Below are 13,124 nucleotides of genomic sequence, written 5' to 3'. Positions count from 1 at the left end.
GTCACTGTGTTAGCTACTGAAATTTAAAAACAAAAGACACTAATGACCTGATACATTCTATCAGAGAAAATGGTATGCCTATAATTGACTTTTATATATTTTGAAGATAAAAATCTTGTGCATGGGGAAGAAATCAAAGATATAGTCAGCTTTTGATTGAAAAGACTAGCACGTAGAAAATCAGGAAAGAATACTGATAGGAAGCCTATTAGAATTAGGAACTTGGAAAATGATAATGACATAAACGAATAAGATTATCACTGATAGAATGAGAGATTCTGATCATGAAAGCTGGAAAGCCACTGAATGACCTTGGAATCAAGGATGTTTAAAGGGGGTATTAACATGATGATTTAAGTCTGCAAATAGAAGGATTTTTTAAATGTTTTTTTTTTCCTCCTGAAGCAATTGGGGTTAAGTGACTTGCCCAGAGTCGCACAGCTAGGAAGTGTTATGTGTCTGAGACCAAATTTGAATTCAGGTCCTCCTGACTTCAGGGCTGGTGCTCTATCCACTGTGCCACCTGGCTGCCCCTACATGATTACAAGTAAAAGTTTAGAGACTGGTGTGGAAAGAAGCATTATGTGTCAAGTGCTAGAAAAGAGAGAAAATAACCTAAGGATTTAGAAGAGAATAACCACTCAGATCTGAATGGATGGGGATGATATCGCTGGATGAAGTGATCTTCAGAAGGGGAGGGAATAGGGACATTTATTTGGTGCCTACTATGTGCCAGATACTGTGCTAAGTGTTTTAAAAGATAACTCATTTGATCTTGACAATAGCCCTTCAAGGTAAGTGTTATCATTTCACCTTTGAAGAAACTGAGGCAAATAGAAACAAACACCCACTTGTAAGTGCTTGAGATGTTCCTGGCCTAAGTAGTGCTCTTTCTACCATGCCAGCAACTTCTCTATGAGAAGAGATTATCTGAATAATGGTAGCAGAACCCATGAGTCTGGAAGTGTTATAGATGGGCAGGAAGCTTGTCTGCCCCTCATCCTCTCTTGTTGTATTGGACACATAAGTAAAAACGATTACAACATTGGATTGCATTGTTGTTCTTCATTCTCAAAGAGACCAAAATGACATCACCATTTTAGAGTCAAGTTACAGTGTGTCCCACTGTAGCTCATCAGACCAATATGAGCTTGGACTGCTCTGCCACAGGTCAGACATAAATAGTCCCTATGAACATTTGGGGTCGACTCTCTAACTCTGCACATCTTGAATTTCTTCTGAGCTAATTCAATTCTGCTTTACTTATAGAGCGCCACATCTTCTCTGATGAGGGTACCCATGCTGTCTGGTCCTGTGCCAGTATCTCCCATGTCATACAAGAAAATTTAAAGTTCTTAAAAGAGACCTTGAGTGTCTTTGTATTGTTTTTTTCTGACCACTTTATGAGTGCCCTGTGTGAATTCTTCATAAAATAATCTTTTTGGCAAGCATACATTTGACATTGGAACAATATGATTCCATGATCACGAAGGTGGTTTCCCCAAGGTAAGGCTTATCAATTGCATTCCATGTGGACTGATCTCTGTAATTTTTCCCAAATGTGGGAAACTTGACTGCATCATTTATGGTAGAGGGGGACTACATTTAAAAATTGCCTCAGCAAAAAAATAAAAATAAAAAAGTTCATAGCACTGAATGGGGTCTTCTTAGGAGAGTAAGATTTCATTATTGGAAGAAGATTTCATTATTGGAAGAAGATGAAAAAAAGAAGTCTAATACATAGGATAGCTTGTTAATAAAAACTTACTGTTTTTTTCTACCATAGGACATAAGAGGAAAGGAGGGAAAAGTGAAAGAGGGTTATAGGAGGGACAGGACTAATATGTATGAGAATTATTCCAAATTATGGGAAACAGAGGGCCAGTAGGACTGGAGACTGTCACAGCACTCTCAATAGCAATGGTGATCTTGATTTGATGACAATTCTTTGAACAAAAGGTGGTTTGTTATTTGTTTTTTATTTTGTTTTGTGTGTGTGAAGGTATTTTAAGGGAAGAGAGTACAGAGGCAGAGTCATCCAGATGATAAGTCCCTATTGCTTGATGATCAAATATTCTGATAAACCTGAGTTTAAGGAACTGGCTACCTAGAGAGGGATCAGACATGTCTGAATTACTTACCCTTCAATGATCTACCAGAACAGCTATGTCCCAGAGCTTGATATAATGTTGAATAATTTCTCTCTGCAACTACATAGGATCTTTGGCCCTGGCTGAGGAACAGTATGAAGGAGTCAGTTGTGTCAGGGAAATTAAATCCCTTGTCTTATGTGATGGCTAAAGTCAGGGATCAGTGGTTTGATCAAATGCCATGATATGTGGAAGACTCTTAGTATCATAGATTTAGAGCTAGATAGTATCTTAGAAGTCATCTAATCTAGCCTTTCAGATTTCAAGTCCAGAGTTCTATTGCTTCCATATATTGCCTCTCAAACTTGGCAAACTTCCAATGCTATAAAAATGGGGGTCATTATTTAGAATCTAAAAAAGGACTTTGGTGCCCTCAAGGGTTCTACCACTGTCTTTGTGAGAATTATCCATAGGTTTAGTCTCTATTGAAAATGGCTAACTTTTAGATATCACAAGGATTTTGATTTAACATCTAAATGAATATGTGCACACGGAAGCCCTATGGGAACCTTTAAAACATAAAAAAACTCCTAAAAGCAGAGAAATATAATCTAATGCAAATCCTTTGTAGAATCAGGTCAAAAACATCTATCATTCAGATAAAAATTGAGTTAATTCTTTTCATTTTGTGCAAGTCATTAATTGCATCTGGCCATGAGGGTATCTTTAGTAAATAATTTGGTCAGAATATTTAGGAATCATTTACTGAGATGGACAATATAGAATAATAATAATAACAAGGAGGGGGAGAAGGAGGGAGAGGATGATGAGGATAATTAGGATGATGTTAAGGATAGGGATTGGACTTGTGATTTACTGGTATAGGGAACTTCTGGATGAGGAAAGTTCCTCTAACAATGCAAATCAACACCATGTTTGCAACTTATAATCTTATACATTTGTCCTGAATAAATAATTAGGATGTGTCAGATGTGGATCTTGAGCAAAGGTCTTCCTGAGGGTGAAAGTAATTTCTTTCTCTATCATGAAATAATTCCCTTTAATAATAATAATAGTTCTAATAATTCATTTTACAAAGCATTTTAATGTTTGTAAAGTGCTTTTTCATGCAAAAAAGTTATGGGATAATGCTGAAAGAATTTTAATTTTCTTTTTTTCTTTTTCTTTTTTTTTTTTTTTTTACAAATAAGAAAACTGAATTTTTGTAGATGGACTTGCAGACAGTTGCATAGCTTGCTAATAAGTGTCTGAGATAGGATTTGTCAAGTCTGGAAGTTATTTACTAATAGGGAAAACTATAGATTGCAAATAATGCAAATAAACTGGATTTGAATCCTGTCTCTATTGTTTCCCACTTGTCAAATGAGGAGATTTTTTTAAAGGATCTCTAAAACTTTATTCTTCTCTAAGTCCTAAGAAACATTCCCCAGTTCCTTGCAAAGTATATAGCTCACAGTAAATCAGTATCCTTGATTTATGGATGTTTCATTGGAAGGATTCATTTCCTCCTTTAAAATGAGTATATTGGGGCAGCTAGGTGATTCAGTGGATAGAGCACCAGTCCTGACTTCAGGAGGACCTGAGTTCAAATTTGACCTCAGACACTTAACACTTCCTAGCTGTATGACCCTAGGCAAGTCACTTAACCCTAATTACCTCAGCAAAAAACAAACAAACAAACATTATTTTCACCAATCAAACATAGACAAAGTATTGTATCTGATAAATCAAAGGAAATTTGTGCAAGTTGCTTTAAAATTGGGCTTTATTTTATTAGAGGTTTTGTTTGTTTTTGCCACTGATTAGTTAAATGTTCATGGAAACAGTGTGAGAAAATCAGAAGGACCTGTATGGTATACTGGGTAAGTTGCAGGGTCTAGATTCTAGTTCTGCCTCTGTCATAACAGAGTATTTTGACCTTGAACTAGTCACTGACTCTCTCTAGGCTTCTGTTTTCTCATCTGTGAAATGAGAAGATTGGATTCAGTGCTATCCAAAGATCCTATGCAGCCTCTAAAATCCCAGTTTTGCGATTCTCTGAATAACTGGTAAGGTATTGTATCTTCTAGATTTCAGGCTAATTCATAAAACAATTCTCTCAGTCATGAGATAAGTCTTGATGTCCTAGGAAGATCACCCTAGATCTTTCCAATAGAGATCCTCAGGGAAGAGATAACTGTAGGGTTAAAGTCAAGTTTACCTGGCAAAAGAGAAGTAGCAGATTGCACTTTCATCATTTAAAAAGGCCAACAAAGTGCCTTTAAGCACATTAGAACTGCTTTTCCGCTAGGAAAAGCTGGTGGTGACAGGAATAAGGGACAAGAGGAGTTTCGCTTCGCTGGCCTTGGCAAAGGTAATTTGGGGCAGGCTGGTTCATTCCACACACTTTTCGTGCTTCAGTCCCAACAGAAAGGAAGTGTTGTTTCATCTTGGAATCTTTGCAGCCAGATTAATAACTGACCGGCTGCTCTGCTGTCATTAATACACTGGAATTAGTAAGAGGAGAACACACACACACACACACACACACACACACGTGCACAGAACACAGTACATACTTCCAGAAGCTCCGATCTATCAGGCCCCCTCAAGTCTTTATCTTGGCGATTGTCTTAGAGGATGGCATTTGGGTCGTTCAGACACCTGTTCGTATCCATCCTGGCTCCCTCCCTGCATCTGGGGAGGCTGGTTTACCTGTGAAGCTGTGTTGTCTCCCAATCTGCTCTCATCAGTCACGGCTCCACCCCCTCCCTCCACCCCCACCCCTCCTTCCCACTCCCTCCCAGAAACTGCCTGCCTGCAGAGGCAAAGAGAACCAAGGAGTTAAATTGCCGGAGCCCAGAAGCAGAAGGTGAGCTGTCTGCCGTACGAGTTGACTGCGGCTTCCTTTCATGCTGACACGCATGTAGTTGGCGGTGACAGTGCTAAGGAACTGCAGACAGGCACTTAGCAGACTGGATGTGAGCTGGATGCAAAGCTAACTCACCCCGGACCTCCTGCTGCTGGCAGTATGTAAATATACCTGCAGACCGGCCAGACGACGGGCTTGGTGGGGTGGTGGATTTAGGATTTCTTTGCTGCTCTTCTTTCCTCCTGTTTAAGAAACATGACAGGGACTGGACAGGCAACAGCCTAGAAGTGAGGATCTCCATCGCCGTGAGATTGCTATTGAAGCTGAGGGTGGGAGGGTTAAGTTCGTCGCGCAGCAGATTTCAGCCGGAATTCCCTTCCATCAAATACTATGTTCGCCTCGATCTGGTACGCCAAGAAGCTGGGTCGCAGGTTCGTGCATAACGCCCGAAAAGCGAAGATAGAGAAGGTATGATATGAGTGGAATGGTCATTACCTCAACCCTTAATTGCCTGCTGGATTTGGAATGGGAGCCCTAGCATTCAGCCCCCAGTCTTGATTAGCCCTGATCATAACCTGTCCTGGTTGGTGGGATCCCTGCAAGGACTGTTAACCCTTGAGAGAGGGGAATGACTGTGGGGGGTGGTTTAAGGATATATATATATAGCCTCCTTAGTTCCTTAAACCATCACTTGACAGAACATCCACCCCAAAGTCTTTATGGTCCCTAAATTACATAAAAATCAACAGCTGTCCAGTTCCTCTTTCTTCTGGTCCAGAGGTCTGGAGCAAACTTGTTGCAGAACCGCATTATTTTTATGACTGATGTTTAATCGTAAAATAGCTGTTTTCAGTACCTTGGGTTTTCCTCTTCCAAGTGCTCTTGAAAACATTAGCTCAAGTTTAGTGACTGCTGGAATATGCCATTAGTAAATTGGACACATTCTTATTGAGGGAGAAGTAATTGAAGGTGGGAAGATTTTGTTGGTTTTGTTTTCTTTTGTTTCATTGATTTTTGTTTGTTTTAATCTTTTCCAAACTCCAAGTGTATAAAAAGGGCAAAAATTATTTTTGTCATTGTCTGACTCCATTTCTTGGGTGTGTGTGTGTGTGTGTGTGTGTGTGTGTGGGAGCATTTTATAATGCCTTTCTGATTTAATTTGACCAGTTGTTTACAGAGAGTCTTTTGGCAGACTTACCTTCTCAGTTGTCCTTTCTCTGTGAAATGGAAATTACTTCTAAGATCAAGCCAAGTGTTACAAACTTGGGGAAAGGGCAAGTTGATTGTTTCCATTACTAGCTGAGTTTCCCCATACTAAACAAGTATGGCTTATGGATTCAGCTCCCAAATAAAGAAAAACAATATTAGGGAAACTTTCAAAAAAGATAGGAGACAGGAAAATTAAGTTTAGTTTTATTTCCACCCATGATGGAATGTCCACCTAGAAGTCCTTTCTGCCTCAGGGTACCACTGGTTATGTAGAGAAATGACTTTCTGATTAGGATCTGGTTTCCTTGTGTGGGCCATAGTTCTCATCCCAAAGTCAATTTCCTATCATATTCATTTCATGGTGATTCAGTGTAAAGACTATTGGCACCTGAAGTAAGAAAAATTATTTTGATAGAGTTAATGATAATAGATAATACTAAATAATAGACTAATGATAGATTAAAGTCAGATTGTAGAGTGAGGTAAAGAGTAGATATTGAAATTATGTATTCAAAACCAGAGATTTTCAAAATGCCCAGCTTTGAAAATTGTTAAGCTTAGTTCAGTGGACAAATTCAAAAATCTAAGTTATTTAATACCTTAAGGGAATAATGATATGTTTTCCTGCAATGTACTGCACTAATGGCATTTAAATTTTACATTAATAATAAACTGTTATAATAAATTAAGACCTGTATTTTATTCCCCCCTTCTATAGGGGGAGTAGTATGAGTAATATTTTAGGGAAAGTGTCTTCTTCCTTGGAAAATTATAGGTTGTATGAATGAGAGAACTGTCAGACAACATGAATAGCTGTAAAAACCAGGGTAAAAAATGCCTTATGCCAGTTCAGTATGTGAAGAAAAGTTGAGCTGTCCAGTTCTGTTTAATTCAGGTTTAGGCTCAACTGTTAGGAAAAGTGGCCCTGTGGGATTCAGTATATACAGCCTAAGAGGTTGCTGTCCAATAAGGAGGGGGAGGCATTCTTGATTCATGAGCCAGTTAGGACTCAGTTCTTTTCCTTGCATTCTTTCAGTGACCAGTGTGTAGAACAGACACAAAGAAAACAAGTTTTCAACTCTATTCTTTGAGAGACTTGAAATCTTTAAATCTTATAGATGAGTAAAAATGTATGTATATATTATATGTGGGGTGTGCACACACACACACACATACACACACACACAGAAAGACAGAGAGAGTCAGAAAGAGTGTGTGTGATAGAGACAAATAGAATGAAGAAAGGAGACAGAGACAGAGAGACAGAGAGAGAGAGAGACAAGAGAGGAGAAAATGGAGAGAGAGAGAGAGAGAGAAAGAGAGAGAGAGAGAGAGAGAGAGAGAGAGAGAGAGAGAGAGAGAGAGGGGCAGAGGCAGAGGCAGAGGCAGAGGCAGAGGCAGAGGGGCAGAAATCTTCCTGCTAATGGAGAACTGAAGTTTTACCTTCTTTTACCTTCTAAATGTCAGAAATGAAAGGGAAAATGTTGAATTCAATCACCTGAAACATAGTAATTTTTAAAGTTAATTTGAAAACAAGACTTGGCAAGGTAGATGAAAATAGCATTGCCTCATTCTTGAATGGAGTCTATGCTATAGAGTGCATTAAATAAATCACTTTATTTTTCTTCTTACATAGACCAATATGTGTAACTTAAACAAGTAACTACTAATTAATATTTGGAGTAGTCATCTATTTTAATATTCTTTAACCAAAGAGGCATTTGATCATAGGATCCTATTGAAGTGAACGATTTGAAATATTTTTTAGTACTTCTGTGGTCCCCAGATTCCATTAAATTTCCATCCAGAAAAAAATGAAGAGCTGCTAATGGAATGTAGTTATGCTTTAAAAAGCCAATGAAAATATTTTTCCATAGATGCATACAAGTAGCAATGATTAATCAATTTGAGTTGAGAGAAAATGACCAATCAATGTGTGCTTATGAGGAAGGCTTAGATTCTTTCACATTTTATATATTGCTTCTTTTTTTTTTTTTCTAATTTGAATGATGGTTGGTAATTGTAATTTTATATTTTAGAGCCCTCTATAAATCTTTGCTTCTTGTTACAGTAAGTAAGCTAGTTTATTTCCTCTAAGTCTAATAAAATGAAATGGGATACCACAAGTCAGAAATCCTTTTCTTTTAGTACTCAGATGTGCTTTGAGAACTCTTCTTCAAGGCTGGGATGACTTGAGAAGCTAATTAGGAGTGAACAAGCCTGAATGATCCCCCTAGACATTAAACAGTGCTTAGTTCATGGATGGCTGGCCTGGTACACCCCTACTCTCAGCACCAGTAGGAAGTGACAGCCTCATGAGAGGCTATCTCTAAGGCTCTCTTTCATGGGTTTGTCACTTCTCCTCCCACCTGCCATGTTTGATTAGGGCATACCATTCTTTCTTATACTGACACTACAGAACAGGTTGGGTGAAAGACTGGGGCTGTTTCTCAAAGTACTAAAAAGAAGAATGCACTGATAGCACTTCTGCTGCCTTAAAAGATAGAAATAGTTGTTTGGCAGTTCGTGGGAAGTAGTAAGATTAGATAATCCAGTGTTACCATTCCTTTTCAACAGTAGCCTGATTGAAACTTAGGGTCCTTATATTTCCCTTGCTACAGTGGTATCTAGGGATGATTTCTCCTAGAGGGTCTGAAATTTAAGTTGCTTCCTCCAGCTCACTACAATTCTCCCCTATTTCATCCTTCTGAACCGAATTTGGCCTTAAAAGTTGATTTAAGGGAAATTTTTACATTGCTGATCATATTTTATGATGCTTGCTCTGGACAGTATAATTGAGAGTTTTGCTTCTGCCAAGTCACCATTTGTCTTGATTTAGAATCCTTTCATTGTCAAGGCTAGTGGTCATGTGATCTGTCCCTTTACTTCTATCAAGACTACAATTAACCTCACTCTGCAAATTGCCTTTCCTGTCCAGTTGTCAAGACCAGATAATTCAAATTTTAAATAAAACAAAAGGGGAAATAAAACAATTTCTTGGATGTTTATTACAGGTCAAAGAGTAATAATCAGTTGAAGAAGTTAGAAAGATAAAATGATATCACTCTAACCTGAAAGGTGCCAATAATTTAATTTCTATAGTAACAGGCATGCCTCTTATCAAAGGGCATTTAAATGTTTTACAATTGTGCAGACATTACCTTTTTTTTTTTTTTCCTAGTGTGAGTCAAGGATGTTAGATGATTCACTATTCTCTTTTTCTAAAAAGCAAAGCTCTCTATTATCTCTCCTTTAGAAGGGTATTCCATGCTCTTCAGTAAATTGAGGGTAACCATGTAGGGTGTGAGTTCAACATTTCATAAAGCTTCAATCGGGAACTCAGTCTGCATAGCTGTGATGGAGTGCAGTGCGTTTTTTTCTTTCTTTTATACACTGTTTTTAGTCTAGTGTCTGTTTGGAAAAGTGTGTCTTGATTTAATACCTGTTTTCCAAACACCTATTTTAATAGCTCAATTTAGTCAATATTTAGGTTTATTAGTATAAAAAGAAGTCTGCCTGAAGTGCTCAGATAAATTGGAAGTACATTTTTTGATGGAACAATATAACATACCAGAAGAGTGAAGTACTTGAAGACAGAGCTCCTTCACTCTGCCTTTCAATTATCTGCTGCATTGTTTTGTTGTATGGTTTGTGAAGCTTGCTTTCTGAATTGTGGATGAATTCTCACTGCTTCCCATGATAGAAGAAATCTACTCCTTAATGGACCTCAAAGCATTCTGTATTCCTCATAGAAATATAGATTTTAATTTGTACTCAGGCAGCATTTATGAAGAGCTTCCTATGTCAAGAACTGTGCTAAACTCTAGGGTTACAAAGAGAGGCAAGAAACAAAATAAAACAAAACAAATAAACAAAAAGCATCCATCACCACCATGGTCCCTGCTCTCAGTGAGTTCACATTCTAATGGGCAAGATGATATGACATGTCATAACTAAATATTTAAAAGATATAAACATTGTAAATGGAATTCAATCTCACAAGGAAGCCAGTAAGGGATGGGGATTGGTGGGAGACTGAGAAAGGTCTCCTAAGCAAAGTAGAATTTCAGCTTAAAGAAACCTAAGCAAAGTAAAAGTCAGAGGAGAGAAAACATTTCAAATCTGGGGACAGAAACTATAAAGGTATAGAGATGAAAGAAGCAAGTACCCTGGTGCAACTGGATTGAAGAGGGCATGGAGAAGAATAAAGAATGTGGAAAAGTAGTTTCAATCATGTCTGACTCTTCATGAATCGATTTAAAGTTTTCTTGGCAAAGAAATTAGAGTGTTTTGTCATTTCCTTTTTCAGCTTATTTTACAGATGAGAAAACTGAGGCAAACGGGTTATGTGACTTGCTTCTAGTAAATGTCTGAGAACAGATGTGAACTCAGGAAGATGAGTCTTTCTGACTACAGGCACAGTACTCTATCCATGTGCCACATAGCTGGAGTATCTTTGTTACTGTTGTTGATCCTTCATTTCTAAAGATGATCAATAACATCAAGAGGCATATTTTGATTGAAAAGGTAAAAAGAGACCAGCTTATTAAAAAGCTTTAAATTCTAAAAAGTGAATTTATATATGACCCTAGAGTTCTTGAGTAGCCACTAGGATTTAGACTTGGGGGAAGGTCAGACCTCAAAAAAGGAGGATATACTTATGACATGGTCAGATCTTGTGGTGGTTGTTAGTCAGTTCAGTTATAACTGATTCTTTATGATCTCATTTTGGGTTTTCTTGAAAAAGATACTGAAGTGATATGCGATTTCTTTTTCCAGCTCATTTTACAGATGAGGAAACTGAGGCAAAAAAGGGGTAAGTGACTTGTCAAGAGTCACATGGCTATTAAATGTCTGAGACTGAATTTGAAGCTTCTCCTAACTCCAGGCCCAGTGTCCTTTCCACTGAGCTACCCAGAAAATTTACACTTTAGGAAAATCAAGTTGACAGTAGGGCACAAATTGTATTAAGGATATATCTGTATAGATGTTTCATTTTCTCCACAATACTGTAAGCTCCTTTTATGTAGAGAGTTTGATTATATCTTTGAATTCTGAATTTCTGCCTTAGTGTCTTGCACTTAGTAGGTGCAAAGTCAGTCTTTGGTGGACTGGATTTCCCCCAATGAAGTGTCTGTGTTCTAATAAAATCAACAACGTCTGTACCTCTTTAAGATTTACAGAATAATTTTCTTGCAAAGAAATAAGTAGCACCAATATAATGATTCCATTTTACAGAGAAGAAAAATGAGGCTCTTCAGATTTAATTAGCTTGCTGTCCATCATATAATTATTATAAGTATTGTAAAAGAGTTTTTAATAGAGGTTTTCTGACTCCAACTCCAATAACATTTCTGTTACTCTATACTACATTTGATTGCCTCACCAGAGACACTTAATAATGTTTATGGAATGAATGAATTGGAAATAACAAGCAGAACCCCATAGATGCAGAAGTGTTTTAAGCAGACCTGACCTACATTCACTAGAATCTCCAAGCAAGTTTCATTGTACATGTCTGTAAGACCAATGCATTGTTGCTAAGGAGTCTATAGGAACAGAGGTAACTAGGTGTCACAGTGAATGATATTTGGATTTGGAGTCAGAAAGTACCTCTGTGACCTTGGCCAAATCATTCAACTTCTGCCTGCTTCAGTTTCCTTACTGCAAAATGGGAATTACATTAGCACCTACCTCCCAGGAATTATTATAAGGATCAAATAAGATATTTGTAGAATATAACACAGTGTTTGGCACTTACTAGGCATTTAATAAATGCTTTTTGTTGATTTTTTCTTTTGTTTCTATTTTAAGAATCCTCTACATCATTTTAGTTAGAAATGGAAAAAAAAATAAGTATTTGAACAAAGCTTTCATGTTCATAACATTCTTCTCAGGAGCCTTGGATTTTAGTTCTCATTTAGCTTTGTGGACTTTAACACTTTGCTTTATTTAACAGAGTTTTCTTTTTAAAAAGAGTGTCAAATGAACATAGATCATATACAAGTATATACAGTAGTAATCTTCAAAAAAAAATATATATATGTATTCTATTTATACTCATGAAGTGAACCTCTATCTCATGAGCCACTGATTTGTCTCAACTAGTCATATGTCCTCTTCTGGATTACACAAAACAAATGAACATAGATCAACAGAAGGAGGTGGGAATGAGCAAAGAGATTAAGATGGGTTCACAGATGCAGATTTTCTGGTTTAAGAGAAGGCTGAGAAAACTCTTGAATCAATAAACATTTATTAAGTAGCTAATATATATTAGGCACTTTAGTGCCAAGCACTGAGTAACAATGAAATATTGTTTCTGCCCTCACGGAGTTTATAATCTAAACAGACAATATATGAAAAGGGATAGGAAGTATGTGTGTGTGTGTGTGTGGGGGGGGGGGTGGACGGTGGGCTAACCAGGAGGTACCTGGTATCTCCATATTCCATGGAGATGAAACCAGTGAGAACAACATATGCAAATTGGAGTGTGCTGAGAAATATAAAAAGACATTAGAAGGAGTTTGTTACTGGATCCTCAAGCTCTCCATCAGAGGGGAGAGGAGGCTGAGGGTTTCAAGCAAGGCTTGAATTAAGAGAATGGTTGTGAATTGAGAAGTGGTAAACGTACCTAGGAGAGGGATCTTCTGTGAAGTTGAAATCAGAAAGGTCAGCAGATGCAAAATGAACTGAATTGAGAGTCCAAATTTATCTATTATTTTCTTTATACATACACATAAGCTATACACATTGTTATTGTTATATGTCATTTCAGGTATGTCTAACTCTTCATGATCTCATTTGGGGTTTTATTGGTCAATCATTGGAGTGATTTGCTTCTTCAGTTCTCATTTTGCAGATGAGGAAACTGAGATAGACAGGATTTACCCAGGGTCACACAGGTAATTAAGTGCTTAAGGCCACATTTGAACTCAGTTCTTCCTGACTCC

General features: G+C 37.5%; 1 protein-coding gene and 1 non-coding gene across 4 annotated transcripts in view; both read left to right on the top strand.

The window, feature by feature from the left end:
* Positions 1 to 13,124, top strand: part of DLG2 (discs large MAGUK scaffold protein 2) — a 1,520,398-nt gene that overhangs the window by 363,772 nt on the left and 1,143,502 nt on the right. The gene's annotated exons all lie outside the window — the stretch shown is intronic.
* LOC111719854 lies at positions 1,451 to 1,621 on the top strand. The gene has a single exon (XR_002769803.1). It is a non-coding gene; the product is annotated as a U1 spliceosomal RNA (small nuclear RNA).

The sequence above is a fragment of the Sarcophilus harrisii genome, chromosome 3 (assembly GCF_902635505.1).
Source record: "Sarcophilus harrisii chromosome 3, mSarHar1.11, whole genome shotgun sequence".
Classification (NCBI taxonomy): Eukaryota; Metazoa; Chordata; class Mammalia; order Dasyuromorphia; family Dasyuridae; genus Sarcophilus; species Sarcophilus harrisii.
This window is presented reverse-complemented; position numbering and strand designations above follow the sequence as displayed.